The sequence below is a fragment of the Pan paniscus genome, chromosome 6 (genome assembly GCF_029289425.2).
Source record: "Pan paniscus chromosome 6, NHGRI_mPanPan1-v2.0_pri, whole genome shotgun sequence".
In the NCBI taxonomy this organism is placed as follows: domain Eukaryota; kingdom Metazoa; phylum Chordata; class Mammalia; order Primates; family Hominidae; genus Pan; species Pan paniscus.
Window position 1 is genome coordinate 4,897,969 of NC_073255.2, and position 20,162 is coordinate 4,918,130.

The 20,162-nt window shown below is 43.2% G+C and overlaps 1 non-coding gene across 1 annotated transcript; it reads right to left on the reverse strand.

The window, feature by feature from the left end:
* Window positions 1–9,054: 9,054 nt before the first annotated feature.
* LOC117981279 (U6 spliceosomal RNA) lies at window positions 9,055–9,158 on the reverse strand. Its single transcript, XR_004672757.1, has one exon. It is a non-coding gene; the product is annotated as a U6 spliceosomal RNA (small nuclear RNA).
* Window positions 9,159–20,162: the final 11,004 nt, after the last annotated feature.

Genomic DNA, 20,162 nt, shown 5'->3' on the forward strand with positions numbered 1-20,162 from the left:
GGAGGCTGAGGCAGGAGGATCACTTGAGGTCAGGAGTTTTGAGCCCAGTCGGAGCAACGTGGCAAGATCCCATCTCTATGATAAAAAATTAGCTGGACATGGTGGCACATGTCTGTAGTCCCAGCTACTTGGGAGACTGAAGTGAGAGAACCGCTTGAGCCCAGGAGTTTGAGGCTACAGTGAACCATGATCATGTCACTGTACTGTAGCCTGAGCAACAGAGCAAGACGCTGTCTCTGAAAAGGAAAGAAAACAAATGCAAGTTTTTATCACTTTGTGAGTGTAGCCAAGTTGGAGGAGAAATAGACAATAATAAAAGAGCACTGAATAATGACGGTGAGTGGCTGGTTAGGCTCAGTTGCTAGCTAAATGGTTTCTTAAAAAATTCAATAAAGTTACAGCTCTGGGGACAGTCATGTAGTCAAAGAATGAATGCTAAATTCATTACAATTGCCCATGGTCTTTATTTACATGCCTTCTAGTGAAAAATTCATAAGTGCCTAAACAGCAAGTCTGCAATGATAGCAGCTGTACATTGTACATCTGTACTCCTTGAATTTTGGGAGGCTGAGGCAGGCAGATTGCCTGAGGTCAGGAGCTCCAGAGGAGCCTGGCCAACATGGTGAAACCCCATCTCTACTAAAAATACAAAAATTAGCTGGGTATGGTGGCGGGCGCCTGTAATCCCAGCTACTCGGGAGGCTGAGGCAGGAGAATTGCTTGAACCCAGAAGGTGAAGGTTGCAGTGAGCCACAATCGCACCATTGCACTCCAGCCTGGGTGACAAGAGAAAGACTCTTATCTTAAAAAAAAAAAAAGAAAAAAAAGAAATGGCATCTTCTTCAAGAATTACATCGTGTTTCATGATAAAGAAGCTCTAATTTTGCATTTGTTCAAGTATTGATGAGATTTACCCAATATGACACCCATCTTGGATAAAATGCAAACAACACAATTTCATTTTCTCATTAACAAAACCGATTAAGTAGTCTAATATAAATTCTGATCTTATTAAAAACTGATCAGATTTTTAAAATTATGGAATTATGGAGCCAATAAGATGTTACAACCTGTACCAAGGGGAATTCCAAAATCCACACATATCTGAGACTATCAAGTATGATGAAATATATTTGATTACTATATTGAAAAATAAACTGATTACATAGCCAACAATTGGACAGGGGTCTCCTCATCCACAGCCACACAAACCCGATCATGCAGCTATATGGTTACAAGGCCTACATAGCCTAGAAGGGACTGGTCTGACTTGAGATTTCATTTGTATTTGTATTTTGAGACAGGGTCCCACTCTGTCACCCAGGATGGAGTGCAGTGGTAAAATCATAGCTTACTGCAACCTTGACCAACTGGGCTCAAGAGATGCTCCTGCCTCAGCTGCCCCCATACCTGGGAATACAGGCAAGTACCACCATGTCAGGCATTTTTTTCATTTTTGTAGAGATAAGTCTTGCTATGTTGCCCAAGTTGGCCTCAAACTCCTAGAATCAAGAGATCTGCCCATCTCAGCCACATGAGTAACTGGGGCCATAGGTACATACCATCATGCCTGGCTATATTTATTTTATTTTATTAAATTTATTTTTTTTATTTTTGTAGAGAGGAGGTCTTGCTGTGTTGCCCAGGCTGCTCTCAAACTCATGGCCTTAAAACATACTCCCATCTCTGCCTCTCAAACTGTTGGAACTATAGGTGTGAGCCACTGTACCTGGCCTGACTTGAGATTTCTTTTATCTAGCATCCTTTACTTGGTAGGATTGGGAAAGGCAGTAGTGTTTTTTAAAATTACTTAATAATTCAATCAGAATCAAACTCAACCTTGACCACTGCTTTCTCTCACAGCCCACATCCAGTCTGTCAGGAAATCCTACTGACTGACTTCAACATGTATCCAGGCTCTAACCATCTCTCACCACCACTGTGAACCCGGTCAGGATCACTATCATCTCCCACCGGGATGTTGCCACAGCTTGGCCCCCATGCTTCTACCCAAATCTTCCCATAGTCTTTCTCAACTTGGCAGCCAGGTCGTGCTTTTAAATCAGGAGACAGATCATGTCGCCTCTCTGCTCAGAAGCCCTTGGTGGTTCCCATTTTAGTCAGAGTAAAAGCCAAAGCCCCAGCAATAGCGTCCCAGGGCTTACACGATCTGTACCGATCCCAGCCCAGCAACTCCCTGGCCTCCTCGCTGACTTCACTCCCTCTATCTCTTTGCTCCACTGGCCTCCTTCCAGAGCCTCAGACACACCAGAGAGTTTCCTCCTAATGCCTTTATCCTGTTGACTCAGCCTACAATGCTCTTCCCTCAGCACCTTGGCCAGCTCCATCACCTGCTTCAAACTTTTGCTCAATATTCACTTATGAGGCCAACCCTGATCACTCTACTTAACACTGCCATCTGTCCCCATTCCCACCATGCTCATTTCTTTCTTTCTTTTTGAAACAAGGTCTTGCTTTATTGCCCAGGCTGGAGTACACTGGTGCAATCACAGCTCACAGCAACTTCAACCTCCCAGGCTTAAACAATCCTCCCACCTCAGCCACCCTAGGAACTGAGACTACAGCTGCATGCCACAACACATGGCTTTTTTTTTTTTTTTTTTTGAGACGGAGTCTCGGTCGCCCAGGCTGAAGTGTAAGGGTGCGATCTTGGCTCACTGCAATGTCTGCCTTTTGGGTTCAAGTGATTCTCTGCCTCCCGAGTAGCTGGGATTACAGGCACCCACCACCACACCTGGCTAATGTTTGTATTTTTAGTAGAGATGGGGTTTCACCATCTTGGCTAGGCTGGTCTTGAACTTCTGACCTCGTGATCCACCCTCCTCGGCCTCCCAAAGTGCTGGGATTACAGGCGTGAGTCACTGCGCCTGGCCTTTTAAAAAATTTTTTTTTAGACATGAGGTCTCATTATGCTGCCCAGGCTGGTCTTAAGCTCCTGGGCTTAAGCGATCCTCCCACCTCAGCCTCCTAAAGTTCTGGGATTACAGGCATGAGCAACTGTAACATGAAGTCCCAGCTTCATGTTCATTTTTTGTCGTTGCTACAACAAAGTACCCTACATTTAGTGGCATCAAACACCACAAATCTACCATCTTACAGTTCTGGGGGCCAGAAGCCCAACTAGGTCTATTAAGGCTAAAGTCAAGGTGTCAGAGGGGCTTCATTCCTTCTGCGGGAGGCTCTAGACAGAATCTGCTCCTTTGCCTTTTCCAGCTTCTAGAAGCCACCCCCATTCCTTGACTTACCTCGTGACTCCATATTCAAGGCCAGAAGTGCAGCATCTTCAAATCTCCCTCTCACCTCTTCTTCCATTACCACATCACTTTCTCTAATTCTGACTCTCCTACATCCTTCTCTTATAAAGATCCTTGTGATTGGTGGGTATGGGGGCTCCCATCTGTAATCCCAACATTTTGGGAGGCCAAAGAGGAAGGATTGCTTGAGGCCAAGAGTTAGAGATCAGCCTGGGGAAAATAGGAAGACCCTGCCTTTACAAAATTAAAATTAAAATCAGTTGGACATGGTGATGCATGCCTGTAGTTCCAGCTACTGGAGAGGCTAAGGTGGGAGGATTGCTTTAGCCTAGGAGGTCAAGGCTGCAGTGAGCTATGATCACATCACTGCACTCCAGCCTCAGTGGCAGAGTGAGACTCTGTCTCCAATATAAGAAAAGAAATATACATTTGGTCTCTGCCCCTGGTTCCTGGCATAGAGCTTCCAAAGCTCTTATAAAGCCCTTCGTGACAGAGGTAATAGGAGCATTTTCTGTTTTGATATTTAGTCTTAGTCCTAGGTTCCTGACACAAGGGCCTCTAAGGTCTTTCAGATCTGCAGCATGGTAAGAATGCATGTGGGATGCTGTTGAGCTAACAGGGTGGCTGCAAGCTCCTAGACTGCTTCAGGAGGAGGGCTAGCTGCCAGAGAAAGCAACCACATTTTTTTGTTAAAACAGAGTTTGGCTCTTGTAGCCCAGGCTGGAGTGCAATGGCACAATCTCAGCTCACTACAACCTCCACCTCCCGGGTTCAAGCAATTCTCCTGCCTCGGCCTCCCAAGTAGCTGGAATTACAGGGATGTGCCACAATGCCTAGCTAACTGTTGTTATTTTTAGTAGAAACGGGGTTTCACCATGTTGGTCAGGCTGGTCTCAAACTCTTGACCTCAAGTGGTCCATGTGCCTCAGTCTTCCAAACTGCTAGGATTACAGGAGTGAGCCACCGCACCTGGCCCCAACCACATTTTTTGAGGCTTGGAACTTTCAGCCTCACCTGCTGAACACCAGGAGGCAAAAGGAACTGGAGATTGACTTAACTACCAATGGCCAATGATTTTATCAATCGTGCCTCCATAAACACCCAAACAGCAGGGTTTGGAGAGCTTCTGTGTTGCTAAACACAAGGAGGTCCTGGGAGGGTAGTGTGCCCAACAGAGGGCATGGAAGCTCTGTGCCCCTCCCCACTTACCTTGTCCTGTGCATCTCTTTCATTGGCTGTTCCTGAGATGGAGCCATTACATTGAGGCAGTAATAGAAAATAAGGTGGCCAGATGCGCTGGCTCATGCCCGTAATCCCAGCACTTTGGGAGGCAGAGGTGGGCGGAATCACTTGAGCCTAGGAATTTGAGACCAACCTGGGCAACATAAGAAGACCCCATCTATACAAAAAATAAAAGAAATTAGCCAAATGTGGTGGTGGGAACCCTGTAATTCCAGCTACTTGAGAGGCTGAAGCAGGAGAATCACTTGAGCCCTGGAGGTTGAAGCTTCAATGAGCTATGATTGCACCACTGCACACCAGCTTGGACAACAGAGCGAGGCCCTGTCTCTTAAAAAGAAAAGAAAAAAAACCTGTTTTTCTAAGTTCTGTGAGTTGTTCTAGTAAATAATTAAACTCAAGAAGAGGGTCATGGGAAACCCCGATTTCTAACTGGTTGGTCAAAATACAGGTGACAACCTAGGACTTGCAACTGGCATCTGAAGTGAGGGTGGTCTTGTGGGACTGAGCCCCTAACCTGTGGGTTCTGCGCTAACTCTAGGTAGTGTCAGAATGGAATTGTGGGATATGCGGTTGGTATCCAGAGAGCTGGAGAACTGGTGTAGAAACTCTGCACGCACATTTGGTCAGAAGTCTGTGAGTAGAGAGAAACGTGTTGCGGGAAGTCAGGGACCCCAAACGGAGGGACTGGCTGAAGCCACGGCAGAAGAACATAAATTGTGAAGATTTCATGGACATTTATTAGTTCCCCAAATTAATACTTCTATAATTTCTTAGGCCTGTCATTACTGCAATCTCTGAACATAAATTGTGAAGATTTCATGGACACTTATCACTTCCCCAATCAATACCCTTGTGATTTTCTATGCCTGTCTTTACTTTAATCTCTTAATCCGGTCATCTTCGTAAGCTGACGATGAATGTCCCTGCAGGACCCTGTGATAATTGCGTTAACTGCACAAGTTGTTTAAACAATATGAAACCTGGGCACCTTGAAAAAAGAACAGGATAACAGCAATTTCAGGGAACAAGGGAGATAACCTTAAACTCTGGCTGCCTGTGGGCCGGGTGGAACAGAGCCATATTTCTCTTCTTTCAAAAGCAAATAGGAGAAGTATTGCTGAATTCTTTTTCTCAGCAAAGAACATCCCTGAGAAAGAGAATGCATCCCTAAGGGGAGGCCTCTGAAATGGCTGCTTTGGGGACGGCTGTCTTTTACAGTCATAGATAAGGGATGAAATAAGCCCTGGGTTCGCGTGGTGCTCCCAGGCTTATCAGGACAAGGAAATTCCCGCCTAATAAATTTTGGTCAGATGGGTTGTCTGCTCTCAAACCCTTTCTCCTGATAAGATGTTATCAATGACAATGCGTGCCCGAAACTTCATTAGCAATTTTAATTTCGCCCCGGTCCTGTGGTCCTGTGATCTTGCCCTGCCTCCATTTGCCTTGTGATATTTTATTACCTTGTGAAGCATGTGATCTCTGTGACCCACACCCTATTCGTACACTCCCTCACCTTTTGAAACTCACTAATAAAAACTTGTTGGTTTTGCGGCTTGGGGGGCATCACGGAACCTGCCGACGTGTGATGTCTCCCCTGGACATCCAGCTTTAAAATTTCTCTCTTTTGTACTGTTTCCCTTTATTTCTCAGACTGGATGACACTCGGAAAATAGAAAAGAACCTACATGAAATATCAGGGGTGAATTTCCCCCAATATCACACGGGCTCTTCTCTCACCTGTCTACCTGCTTAACTGCATAGGAGAGGCAATGCATGGTGCTCATGAACAAGGCAAGCATTAAAGTCAGACCAGACTAACATTTGACTCAGTCCTAATATTCAGGTGAGCTTGGGCAAATCGCTCATTAACCCCAAGTCTTCATCATTTTGTGCATATAATGGGGATAACTGTGTCATCCACCTGTTTTTGTGAGAATCAGTGAAATATTATGCTTGATGTTATTGTGATCATGATACTATCTGACAAGGGCAGTGATGCATGATAACATCAAAAAATTAGAAACTGTAATGAGGTCTCTTGGGCAAAATTCCATACAAGCAAATTACTGTCTCTACAAAGCATTTCTGCCACACTTAATTCACCATTCCCTGAACAAAATGTGCCATCTTCATTGTTCAGGTCTGTATAGTGCTGGTTTCCCTGCCTGGGCAGCTCACTCCATCCCATCCCAGCCCAATCCCCATCCCTCCACCTCCCCCTTCCCTCCCCACTCTCATACAACTCTTCCTTATCTTACAGGACTTGGCTTCAATGTCACCTTAACTGGAAGCTTCTCTCCCTCTCCAGAAGAGCTTCCGATTGCACTTGATGCATGCACTATTATTTGATCATTTTTGAGTTACAGTCCAAGTCTTTTTGTACCTGAATAACATGTTGCCCAGTCAGTCTCTCTTCCTGGATTCGGAAGTCTTTCATGGTAGGTCCAGCTAGAAGTGACAAAAAGACATTTAAAAAAAAAAAAAAAAAGAGGGATGACACAGAAAGACATCAGCACTTAAAAGTTATAAATGATATGTGAAAAACAAAATTTAAGGGCTTCTAGGAGAAATGTAGGAGGGAAGGTGTTACTGGGAAATATGATAGAAGGTTAATTTTTATTTTATTTTTAGAGAAAGGGTCTTGCTCTATCGCCTAGGCTGGACTGCAGTGGTGCAATCACAGTTAACTGCAGCCTCAACCTCCAGGGCTTGAGCAATATTCCCATCTAATTTTTATTTTGTTTAAGAAATGCAGTCTTGCTCTTAGCAAAGCTAAAGTGCAATGGTGTGATCATAGCTTACTGCAGCCTCAACCTTCTAGACTCAAGCGATCCTCCAGTCTTAGCCTCCCCAGTAGCTCGGACTACAGGTGTGCACTGCAACGTGTAGCTCATTTTTTTTTTTAATTTTTAGTAGAGACAAAGTGTCACTATGTTGACCAGGTTGGTGGTGACCTCCTACACTCAGGCAGTTCTCTCACCTCAGCCTTCAAAAATGCTGGGATTACAGGTGTGGCTGCCACACCTGGCTGAGGGGGTTAATTTTTAATTATATAAAGAGCTCAAAGCAAATATTAGAAGGAGCCTAAATGCCTCCAGCAGTTGACTGGTACTGGTAAATTGTGATACATCCATATAATAAAATATTATGCAACCATGAAAAGGATTAAGATAGATCAATAGGTATTGGCACAAATGTCCACGAAATATGAAAATATGAAGTGATGTTCAATCACCATGTACGTATCTTGAAGGATATGGCCCATTTTCTCAACTGCAATTATTTCCTGAGATAAGATTATGGGTCTAAAGAGTGAAGGACATTTTTCACTTATTTAAAAGTATTTATTATTTTTATAATTTAATAAAAGATTAAACAGATCATTGAATTAGTAAAAGACAAAGTAACTCTATAAATACATGGAAAAGACACAGATACCCCAGGCATGGTGGCTCATGCTTATAATACCAGTACTTTGGGAGGGGGTGGTGGGGGGATTGCTTGAAGCCAGGAGTTCCAGACCAGCCTAAGAAACAAAGCAAGACCTCCTCTCTAGTAAAAATAAAAAAATAAAAATAATTGGCCAGGCATAGTGGCATGTGCCTATAGTCCCAACTACTGAGGTGGAAGGATCACCTGAGCCTAGGAGGTCAAGGCTGCAGTGAGTTGAGACTGTGCCACTACACTGAAGCCTAGGAGACAGAGCAAGACTTCATCTCAAAAAAAAAAAAAGGACAATAAAGAAATAAAGCTAATAAGCTAACATAAGGAAAGATAAAATATGTGACAAATAGGCTGGGCACATGGGTCACAGCTGTAATCAAGCACTTTGGGAGGCCAAGGCGGGTAGATCACGAGATCAGGAGTTCGAGACCAGCCTGATCAACATGGTGAAACCACGTTTCTAGTAAAAGTACAAAAATTAGCCAGGCATGGTGGCATGTGCCTGTAATCCCAGCTACTCAGGAGGCTGAGGCAGGAGAATCACTTGAACCTGGGAGGCACAGGTTGCAGTGAGCCGAGATCACACCACTGCACTCCAGCCTGGTCGACAGAGCGAGACTGTGTCTCAAAAAAGAAAAAAGAATGGGTGACAAAGTAATAATATGAGGTCTTTCATTTATCACACAGAAAATAGCTTGTTAAATTATAATACCTGTGTGGGCGAAGGTGCAGTGAAATGGCCATTTTCTTGTAGTATTAGTGGTGTTTAAAATGTATATAAGCCTTCCAGCATAAAGCTGGGAAATTTTTTTTAAATCATACAGACAGTGACTCATTATACTGCCTCCTCCAACTCCTGGCCTCAAGCAATCCTCCCACCTCAGCCTCCCAAAGTGCTGGAATTACAGGCTGACAGCCACCATGCCTGAAAGCTTTGCAATTTACATCGAGGGTAATAAGAATGCTCATGCCCTGTGACTCACAGTAATCTCACTTCTGGAAATTTCACCTTTGGATATAATTCAACCTAAACAAAAGGTCATATGCACAAACACAGTGAAAATCTGGGAGTAATTTTTTTCTCTTTTTTTAAAAAAATATGGAATGCTTCACAAATTTGCATGTCATTCTTTCACAGAGGCCGTGCCAATCTCTCTATTGTTCCAACTTAAGTATGTGTGCTACTGAGGCAAGCATGAGTAATTTAAGATAGAGTGGTTAAGTGAAATAAGGAAGAATTATGGAGAATTTAAAAATCTATGCTATTTATAGGCACCTAGTAACAGCTCAGTAAATATTAGCTGCCACTATTATTATTTTTATGGTAATTTCACTCAATTAAAAACTGTCATTAAAAATTACCATTGTCATGGAACGTAATGTCTCCTACTGTATAATTGTAAAAACAGATACAATTTGTCCCTTGGTATATGGGGGGATTAGTTCCAGCTCTCCCATTTCTGTGTATACCAAAATCCACGCATACTCAAGTTTTCGAAGTCAGTCCTGTGGAATCCACATATAACACAAATGGGAAAATTAGTGAGGTGTGGTGACAAGCACCTGTAGTCCCAGCTACTTGTGAGGCTAAGGCAGGAGGATTGCTTGAGCCCAGGAGGTTGAGGCTGCAGTGAGCCATAATTGCATCACTGCACTCCAGTCTGGGCAACAGAGTGAGACAGAAGGTTGACTTTTTAATAGAATTTTTCTGTTCACTTGAAGATATGGTCAGGATTGTGGCATATGAAAATTCTTCATAAAATAACTATCTAATCCAATTAATGCTGGAATTGGGAACAGCAGAAGTGTCATCTCAGAGCTACTCACAATGAAAGGTGATGTCTGGGGCTCAGGTGTGTTGAGGTCCCCATGCCTGGACTATGGGTGCTGAGTGGGATTTACTTGTCCATCCATTTTCTATATTCCAGCACTGGGAAACTAGGGTTTATCCATCTTGATAAGATGTCATTTAAATTCCACTTCGCAAGAACCACAAATGGAAGAAAGGCCATGAAACCGCAGGACAGTACTTGTTCTCAAGGGAATCTTCAGCTTAGGTGGCTCTGTAAAAGAGAAATTACATTGTTGAAAAATCGTCGCAGGTCAGGTGAGGTGGCTCATACCTATAATCCCAGCCCACTGGGAGACTAAGGCAGGAGGATTCCGTGAGGCCAGGAGTTCAAGACCAGCCTGAGCAACACAGTGAAACCTCATCTCTACAAAAAATTAGAAAAGGAACTGGGTGCAGTAAAACATTCGTATAGTCCCAGCTACTCTGGAGGCTGAAATAGGAGGATCGCTTGAGCCCAGGAAGTGGAAGCTGCAGTGAGCTCTGATCTCACCACTGCACTCCAGCCTGGGTGACAGAGTGAGACCCTGTCTCAAGACACACACAAACACACACACACACACACACACACACACACACACACACACACCCCCAATCTCAGTCTGTCCAGCCTTGACTAATCAAAAGGGCCTTCTGGTTACAGAAGAGGTATGCTCTTTTGTAGGACAGGGAGAGACCAGCAAGCTTGTTCACAGACTTTTCCTCATCCTCTGCTTAGTTTTCCAAGAACCCTCACCGCGGAAATGGAGTCTCTGGGAAAATGACCTAAATCTTTGGGTTACCAGGGGAGAAATATGCCTCCTTTGTCAATTAATAAATGGAACATCTGCCTTAAAATCCAGGGAGTTCTGCTAGAATGAATCACTCCCTAAGACCCTGACCAATGCATGGAACATGAAAAACTGAAGTTTAACTGGGCGCGGTGGATCACGCCTGTAATCCCAGCACTTTGGGAGGCTGAGGCGGGTGGATCACCTGAGGTCAAAAGTTCTAGATCAGCCTGGCCAACATGGTGAAACCCCGTCTCTACTAAAAATACAAAAATTAGTTAGGCATGGTGGTGGACACCTGTAATCCGAGCTACTCGGGAGGCTGAGGCAGGAAAATCGCTTGAACCCGGAAGGCGGAGGTTGCAGTTACTTCTAGAAGAATTTCCATTAGCCCTTTGAAATCCTTCAACATTCATGAAGGCCAAAGAGTTTTCACCTAATTTAATCTGATGGGTATGTAACCAGAGTCTTTCTAGGGAATAGAGACTCCCAAACAGTTCAACTGGGAAGTGAGGAGAGAATTTATTACTCAAAATCAAAGGGAAATAAAAAGAGGCCAACATAGAATGTCATTATTCTTTCTTGGCGGGGAATGGATTCCAGAGTCATTCTGTGACCTTTACATGACCTCCTTATTAGCATCTAAAAGCTTCCAGTGTAGGATGCAGCCAGCTAGGTTCTCTTCTAATGTAATAAAATTTGCTTCGGCAAATCTTATGCAGAGCCATCTCCAGGCTCCAGAAACAATAGGCCATAAATTACTGGATCTCCCATTTGATACAATGAAGCATGAGCACGGTCCTGAATGACTCCTCTACATACTACTCTGGGTGGCTTGAAGTGAATTTGATACAAGAACTGGAGCGAGCGCAAAGCAGAGCTAGATCTAGGATTAATGTGCTTGGACCCAGCTCCTCACTACTCACCTATGAGTCTAGTTCCAGAACCCAAGTAGAGGATGGGGAAACAAGGCTCCTGACTTTTTTTCCCTAATGTCTGCATCTCTTTCACATTTCTTATCTCCTTGCAAAGAAACTAAACAGGCTCAACTGAAATAACTAAATGATTAAACCCTATACAGAGAATCTCCAAAGACTGACAAAATATCATTCAAGACTGTTACACAGACAACCTTGAGGATGACTTGATGTACCAGTGATCTACAATATTTGGGATCATTCCAAATTCCCATCAAGGATCTGCCTATATCAACAAAGGAGCCAAGGACCAACCATTCAAATGGGCCCTGCTGCCAAGCCTTTTTTTTTTTTTTTTTTTTTTTTACAATGCCATCTCTTCATATTGTTCCATTTAACAAAACTGCAGCCCTTCATCTATCCTTAAGTCCCTTGGCCAATGGTACAGAGCCAGAGTATGCTACTCCCTAGCAGGAAATCAACAGGATGACCTACTAAACACCATTCAGAAGATGCTAAGACCCATGAATTGCAACAGGAAAGAAAAGACAGAGAATTAGTCAGACAGGTACATGCTGTGCCAAAAATGCACTACAGCCCCCACCCAATTCTGCCTAATCCTAGCTGGGCTGACACCAACCTGATGAGACAGGCCTATAAGATCTCAAACTAAAACAGAAACTCCTGAACTGGGTTCTTTCGAGCCCAGGAAGCAGCAGTAAATCATTAAAGAACAGATAAGTTCTTAAGGTGAGGGAGAGTTTCAGATAAATGGAATGCTGGTAGAACACAGGGCCCAAAGGAGCAAAAGTTAACCTAAGCCCAGGTAGAACCTTGTTTACTAGAGTATTAGGCATGGGTTGGGGCAACTATTCTAACCAGAGAAACTGGCTTCAGTGAGGGCAAGTTGGCAATCCAAGGTGTAGCATGCATAGGGCTGGCAAAATTCAGGGTGACTGAAGCAAAAGCTTCAGAACCAGAAAGACCACATCTGGGGGTAGAGCACAAAACTCTCAAGAGATGAATCTTTGTAAGAGTGAGGCAGAACTATATAGCAGTTTTAGGAGATCTGTTGGTGCCCAGCAAGAGCTCCAAACGGGCTATATGCAGGGATGCAGGCTGTAGTCTCAGGAGAGGAGGTTCACAAAAGTCATTCAGTCCAAGACCTCAAACTGTGTTCTCTACTAAAAGGAATCAAGGTTCCCTAGAGAAATGGCTGACTCCATGTATGGTGCAGTATATTGATCCTGGAACATCTTTTTTTGCCAGAAAGGAAGGAAGCCATCAAAGTCCAACAGGATCACGTCAAAAAGACATGAAAGTCAACCTGAAGAGATAATTATTAACCTAGATGAGACAATGTAAGCATCCAAAACAATAAAGACTGCAATGGCCTGAAATACATCAAATGCAAACAATAATCTATGAGTTCATAATGGTATTCAGAAAAAAAAATACTGGTCATTAGAGGGAAGGTTACTAGGTCACTAATTTACTACTCTGAAAAGTGACTTAAGATGAGAGGTACGGTGGAGAATTAGCTATTTATTCCGTCTTTCCTGTACAAACATAAATTTTTAGGGAGATTGAAGCAGACGAAACAAATCTGGAAAAATGGAGGTAACTGCTTAATCTGCGGGTTGGGTGCATGGAGGGTCAACATATTTCTTTTGTGTATATTTGAACCCCCTACAAAAAAAGCACAAGACAGAATGTGAGCCAAGCAGCTTAGGGTTTAGGCAAGGCTTCTGCCTACAAGAGACACTAGGACATGAGGGGTAGTTTTAGCCCTAATGGGCTGAGCCAACTGGAGGTATATAGGGAAGTGCTAAATTGCACAGGTATCATGTTGCCCAGCACTTGATCAAATCCTAGATCCTAGGTCTGCTTGGTAGCATGCTTCCTAGGTAGTGGATCTGAGGCTACCTATAGAACTTCCTTTGCAGTCATAATTCGCTCAGAAACTACAAAAGTGCTTGCTCTTGAAAATGGAGTCATTGTCCATTTCATGCTTCTATAAAAGAATACCACAGACTGCATAATTTATAAAAAGGAAAAAAGGAAGGAAAGAAAAAAGGAAGGAAGGAGGGAAGGAGGGAAAAAGGGAAGGAGGGAAGGAAAGGAAGGAAGGGAAAGAAGGAAAGGAAGGAAGGGAAAGAGAGAAAGAGGGAAGGAGGAAGGGAGGGAAGGAGGGACGGAGGGAGAGAGAGAGGGAGGGAGGGGAAGGGAAGAAAAGGGAAGAGAAGGGAACGGAGGAAGAAAAGGAAAGGAAAGTAATAAATTTTATTTCTTAACAGTTCTGGATGTTAGGAAGTCCAAGGTTGAGGGGCCTGCATCTGGTAAGGGTCTTCTTGCTGCATCATCCCACTACAGAAGGCAGAAGGAAAAGAGAGTGCAAGAAAGCAAGAGGGCAAAAGGGACTGAACTCTGTTTTATGATAAGCCCACTCTGTGATTACTAATCACCACAATGACAACATTAACTCATTCATGAAGGCTATTTTATTAGGCCCCACATCCCAACTGTTGCATTGAGGATTGAGTTTCCAGCACATAAACTTTGGGGGACACATTTAAACCATAGCAGAGCACTTAGGTTAATTCAACTAAGAGGAGCTGGGAAAATCAAAGGCATGAGAAAGACAGCAAAAGCTAGCAGAGAGAAATGCATAGGTTAAGGAAAAAAGTCACAGTGAATCCTGTAGTGCAGGCTACTTTATCAAAAGCACCTAAAAAAGATCTCATTAACTCCCCCAGCTCACCTCCACCCACATCTAAAGAGCCACACACAGCACCACCAAAGGCAGCACAATGAGAATAGCACTCTCCTCAACAGACAAGCTGGGAGTATCTAGACACCTGACCTCAATAGCTCCAGAACAGCCCTAAAACAGTTCCTCCCTAACCACCACTCAAGTCACCAGCTTGGAAAGTATTAAGAAAACCCAAATCCTGACACACCACTATGAAACAACTTAAAACAGCAAAGAACAACCCATTTAAACAGCAATGCCAGCTGTTGGTAAAAAAAGGAACAATGAGTAGAGGAGAAACAGACCTCTCGGGGCCCACCAAGACCCAGTCTCTCAGCTTCAGCACTTTTAAATGCAGAATCCATACCCCTCTGGGGCCTGTGGAGCTCCACAAGGCATGTCGTCCTCAAAGACAAATAAGCAGGCAAGCTGGCTAGAAAACCACTAAGGGTATTATTCTTTAAAGAATCTTTATAGGGTCAAAGAGGAATGGGTCTTAACTGGCTATGTGAACTCCCCACAGATTCTGAGGATGATGTCAGTATCCCTTTCCAGATGTGTTTAACACTTTGCAGTCACTTGTATTTCTGCCACTGAGTGCCAGTGCTTTGCTAATTTGAATTGATTCCAGCTCATGCTGACCCCAGCTCCCCGGATGTTACCATTAGCCAAGACTGTCACCCATACTGTACCCTTTCAAAGACTCCTAGAAACAGCTCTTCACCTACTCTTCCAAGACAAGTAAAAATGTCTGCCAAAGAAATGGGGAAAAAAGATTCAGAGAGTGAAAACAATTAATATACTAACAAGAGAGCAAAAAGCAAAGGGGGAGGAGAAACTAGGAAAATCATATATGGGCTCTCACCTATTTCCAAAGCTGGGCTAATGTCCTTTTGCTTGTGTCTGAATAAGGCACCAATTTTAAGCTGCTAATGAAAAAAAAAGAAAAAGAGAAAGAAGCAGGCCCAGGCTGGGCGCAGTGGCTCATGCCTGTAATCCCAGCACTTTGGGAGGCCGAGGCGGGTGGATCACCCAAGGTCAGGAGTTCTAGACCAGCCTGGTCAACATGGTGAAACACCATCTCTACTAAAAATACAAAAAATTAGCCAGGCATGGTGGCGCATGCCTGTAAATCCAGCTACTAAGGAGGCTGAGGCAGGAGAATTGCTTGAACCTGGAAGGCAGAGAATGTGGTGACCTGAGATCACGTCATTGCCCTCAAGCCACGGCAATGAGAACAAAATTCGGTAAAAACAAAACAAAACAAAACAAAACCACCATAAAATAACTCAGACTTAATTAAATACAACCCTAGTGGTGAATGACTAAAGATGGATTACTCATAACACAGATAACAGTCCAATAAGAATCCAGGCATCTTACCTTTTAATAACAAAAAAATCCTTTCCTTCGAAAGTAACATCCTCTCAAGGCCAGGAATTCCATTAGTAGAAAGCCTTCCTAAAAAACAAAATTCCTGGCCAGGCATGGGTTCACGTCTGTAATCTCAGCACTCTGGGAGGCCGAGGCGGGAAGATCACTTGATGTCAGGAGTCGAGGCGGGAAGATCACTTGACGTCAGGAGTTCGAGACTGGCCCGGCCAACATGGTGAAACCCCATCTCCACTAAAAATACAAAAATTAGCCTGGTGTGGTGGTGGGCACCTGTAATCCCAGCGACTTGGGAGGCTAAGGCAGGAGAATTTCTTGAACCCAGGAGGCAGAGGTTGCAGTGACCAGCAAGGTTGCGCCATTGCACCCCAGCCTGGGCGATAAGAGTGAAAACTCCATCTCAAAAAAAAAAAAAAATTCCTTTGGGAAGGCCTTCTACATAAAAATCTTCAACATGAGACTGGAAAAAAGGGTATGGGATCATCACCGGACCTTTGGCTTTTACAGCTCGAGCTATAAGAACAAAAAGAAAAAGGGATATCATTTAAACACAGTATGTAGAAAAGAATAATTATTGAATCTGTACTGGTCTTTAACTTTTACACTTTGATCTTTAATTCTGTTATTGTGATTGAGTCCAAAGAAAAATAGTATGAGTAAAATAAAAAGAACACCAAAAATGCTAATATTCTGTTTACCAAAGTCTGTAGTGAAATATCCCATTAAATCCAAGTGCAGTGACACACCCATAATCCCAAGCACTTTGGGAGGCTGAGGCGGGTGAATCTCCTGAAGTCAGGAGTTCAAGGCCAGCCTGGACAACATGGTGAAACCCCAACTCTACTACAAATACAAAAATTAGGCAGGCGTGGTGGCAGAGGCCTGTAATCCCAGCTACTTAGGAGGCTGAGGCAGGGAGAATTGCTTGAACCCAGGAGGTGAGCTTGCCATGAGCTGAGATCATACCACTGCACTCCAGCGTGGGTGACAGAACAAAACTTCAACCTCCAAAAAAAAAAAAAAAAAGCTAGCAGGTGACATTTGCTATGGGGAGACTAGGGATATGATCTTGCTGCAATCCTTCCATTTTAGTAAATCTAAACAGTGTGAATCCATTCTGTTTCGTCCCCACTCCACTCCAGAGCCAAAACAAGAAAACCAATTATATTTCTAGTTCTTTAAAAACATATCTAACTAAATCATCTAATTAAAAGATAATATGCATGGTTCCATACTCTAAAAGAAAACTTACGTCCCGCATATCATGGACATTTGATGAATGCTTATTCAGTTGACTGGTGTAGACTTCAATAATAACCTGTTCAATGCATTATGCCAGATGAATCTTGCATCTCAAAAGTAGAACAAATATTGTCCTTTCAGTTTTGTCTACCCATAAATGCAATATTTACTAATAAAAAGAAAATGAGTTTATTGTTCTAGAGAGTATGAGAATTTTGACAACATCAATTCTCCTGTCCTAGGACATAATTAATACTTAGAGGCATACTATTTCATGTGGAAGCTACCATTAAATCAATGTTAAGTGTTAATTACCTCACATAATCTTCTAATCTGACTTAAGACTGAAGACGTACCTCACAAAGTTGATTTATTAAGTTGTAAATCTTCACCTGTTGAATTCATAAGTTCATGTCTGAAAGGTGAGAATAAATACTTAATATTCACTAGGCAATATTCAGCAAAGTAATATCCACTAGTACATATTTAATATTTCATCATGAACTGCGGGTGTGAAGAGAAAAGACCGGCTGGGCACAGTGGCTCACAACTGTAATCCCAGCAGTTTGGGAGGCCGAGGCAGGCAGATCATGAGGTCAGGAGTTCGAGACCAGCCTGGCCAACATGGTAAAACCCCGTCTGTACTAAAAGTACAATAATTAGCTGGGCATGGTGGCAGGCACCTGTAATCCCAGCTACTCAGGAGGCTGAGGCAGGAGAATTGCCTGAACCCAGGAGGTGGAGGTTGCAGAAACCATTATCACGCCACTGCATTCCAGCCTGGGCAAGAGAGCAAGATTCTGTCTCAATCAATCAATCAATAAAAATATAAGGAGGAAGCATTTACTGTGTATTTATATGTCTGGTATTATGTGAAGCACTTTACTATCTTATCAAATCTTCGGGACAGATCTTCAGTTCTCATGACCACAAAAGAGGATACTAAAGCTCAGACAGGAGAAGAGACGTGGCCAGCCTGTGTCCCCAGGGCCTATGGTCTTACCACTAGGTTACAGTGTTTCCAGATATCACATGTTGTGAGATTTTTGCTTTAAAATGAACCAAAAAAAAACCAAAGGTGAAAAAGGCATAAGCTATTAAAAAGTGGGAGAAACACTAAGAGAACCTTAAGCATGTAACTAAAAATATTATGGAAATGTTATTGAATTCATTAGCAAATTTAGTGCTAGGTTTTCATTGAGGAGGTTATATTACTCATGATGAAGAAAAATGTTCATTTTAAGTATATTAACATAAATACCATCAATATTGTTTATCATGTTTACATGTTCACTTAAAGCAATTCAGTTAAAATTCTGCATATCATACAATTTTATAGTTTGCTAGTAGGTTACAAGTAAATAGTCACCCGAATAAAAACATCATGTTTTCCACTGGTTGTTGCTCTTTTTTAGGTGAGTATTTGATGTATACCAACAGAGAGAGGATAATAACAAATCGCTAATTTCTTTCATCACTATATAAAGGTGGCTTCAGGATAGAATAGTATCAGGGCAATGATGAATTTGAAATCTAACATCAATTCAGTGATGCATCAAGATAAAAGTAGAGACAACAGGGGCACCTTGGTGAGTACTGAACATTTTATTTATTTATTTATTTTGAGATGGAGTTTTGCTCTTTTTGCCCAGGCTAGAGTGCAATGGTGCCAACCTCGCCTCACTGCAACCTCTGCCTCCTGGGTTCAAGCGATTCTCCTGCCTCGGCCTCCCGAATAGCTGGGATTACAGACATGCGCCACCACACCCGTCTAATTTTGTATTTTTAGTAGAGACGGGGTTTATCCATGTTGGTCAGGCTGGTCTCGAACTCCCGACCTAGATATCTGCCTGCCTTGGCCTCCCAAAGTGCTGGGATTACAGGTGTGAGCCACCGCACCCAGATGAATTCCAAATTTAACAAAGCAGACTAAGAGAAACAATTCATTTAAAAAAATAATATTTGGCCAGGCATGGCGGCTCACACCTGTAATCCCAGCACTTTGGGAGGCTGAGGTGAGTGGATCAGGAGGTCAGCAGTTCAACACCAGCCTAGCCAAGATCATGAAACCCCGTCTCTACTAAAAATACAAAAATCAGCCAGGCGTGGTGGCTGGTGCCTGTAATCCTAGCTGCTCGGGAGGCTGAGGCAGAGAACTGCTTGAACCCGGGAGGCAGAGGTTGCAGTGAGCCGAGATCGTGCCACTGCACTCCAGCCTGGGCGACAGAGTGAGGCTCCGTGTCAAAAAAAATAAATAAATTATCCAATGAAATTCCTAAGATCCAGGGCTTTGCAATAAATATGTAAATAAATTTCCAATCTCCATACTGAAAGTTTAAAAGAAATGCTAACTAATAACTAAAGAAATACAACTTTTCCTCAGCTTTGCAACAATCTAGAAACAAAGTGTGTAGACACTACAAAGCACCTTACAAGGAGAAACGTGTAAGGATGGCATGACTCGCCGGCAGCCCTGGGCTTGTCCACGGTACCCCCATGATGAACAGTAACTCCATTGTGTAAATGCCCATGAACATAAGATTACAGGACTTTTCCAGTTTAGACATACCATATTTTCTTTCAGACAATTCTTCAGTTTGTTTACGTAGATCAGCGATACGATGATTCCATTTCTCTGAAAATCAAGCAAAAGTTGCTTCTCAATAACATGTCCCTATGTCAGAGCAGCACTAACGTATAATGACTGATTTCATATATTTTACATTCTAACAGTCCATATCATTTTACTGCTTTCAAGAAAAAATTTCCCCTTTTTGGTGGTTCTTAGAATTGGTTTAATGGGAGACTATTAGAGAAGCTGAAAAGCAGGAGGGCAGAAAAGTTCAATCAAATTAAACACAATGACAGGGAGGTCACAATGAGGCGGTCTCCAGGGGTCTTTTAGCAAACTTCCTAAAACATGTCTCAGCTGTGTGAAATAAGACTTTACAGCAGCCGGGTGCAGTGGTGCAGGCCTGTAATCCCAGCACTTTGGGAGGCCGAGGCGGGCGGATCACGAGGTCAGGAGATCGAGACCATCCTGGCTAACACGGTGAAACCCCGTCTCTACTAAAAATACAAAAAAAAAAAAATTAGCCGGGCGTGGTAGCGGGCACCTGTAGTCCCAGCTACTCGGGAGGCTGAGGCAGGAGAATGGCGTGAACCCGGGAGGCGGAGCTTGCTGTGAGCCGAGATTGCGCCACTGCACTCCAGCCTGGGCAACAGAGTGAGACTCCATCTCAAAAAAAAAAAAAAAAAAAAAGACTTTACAGCAGCCGG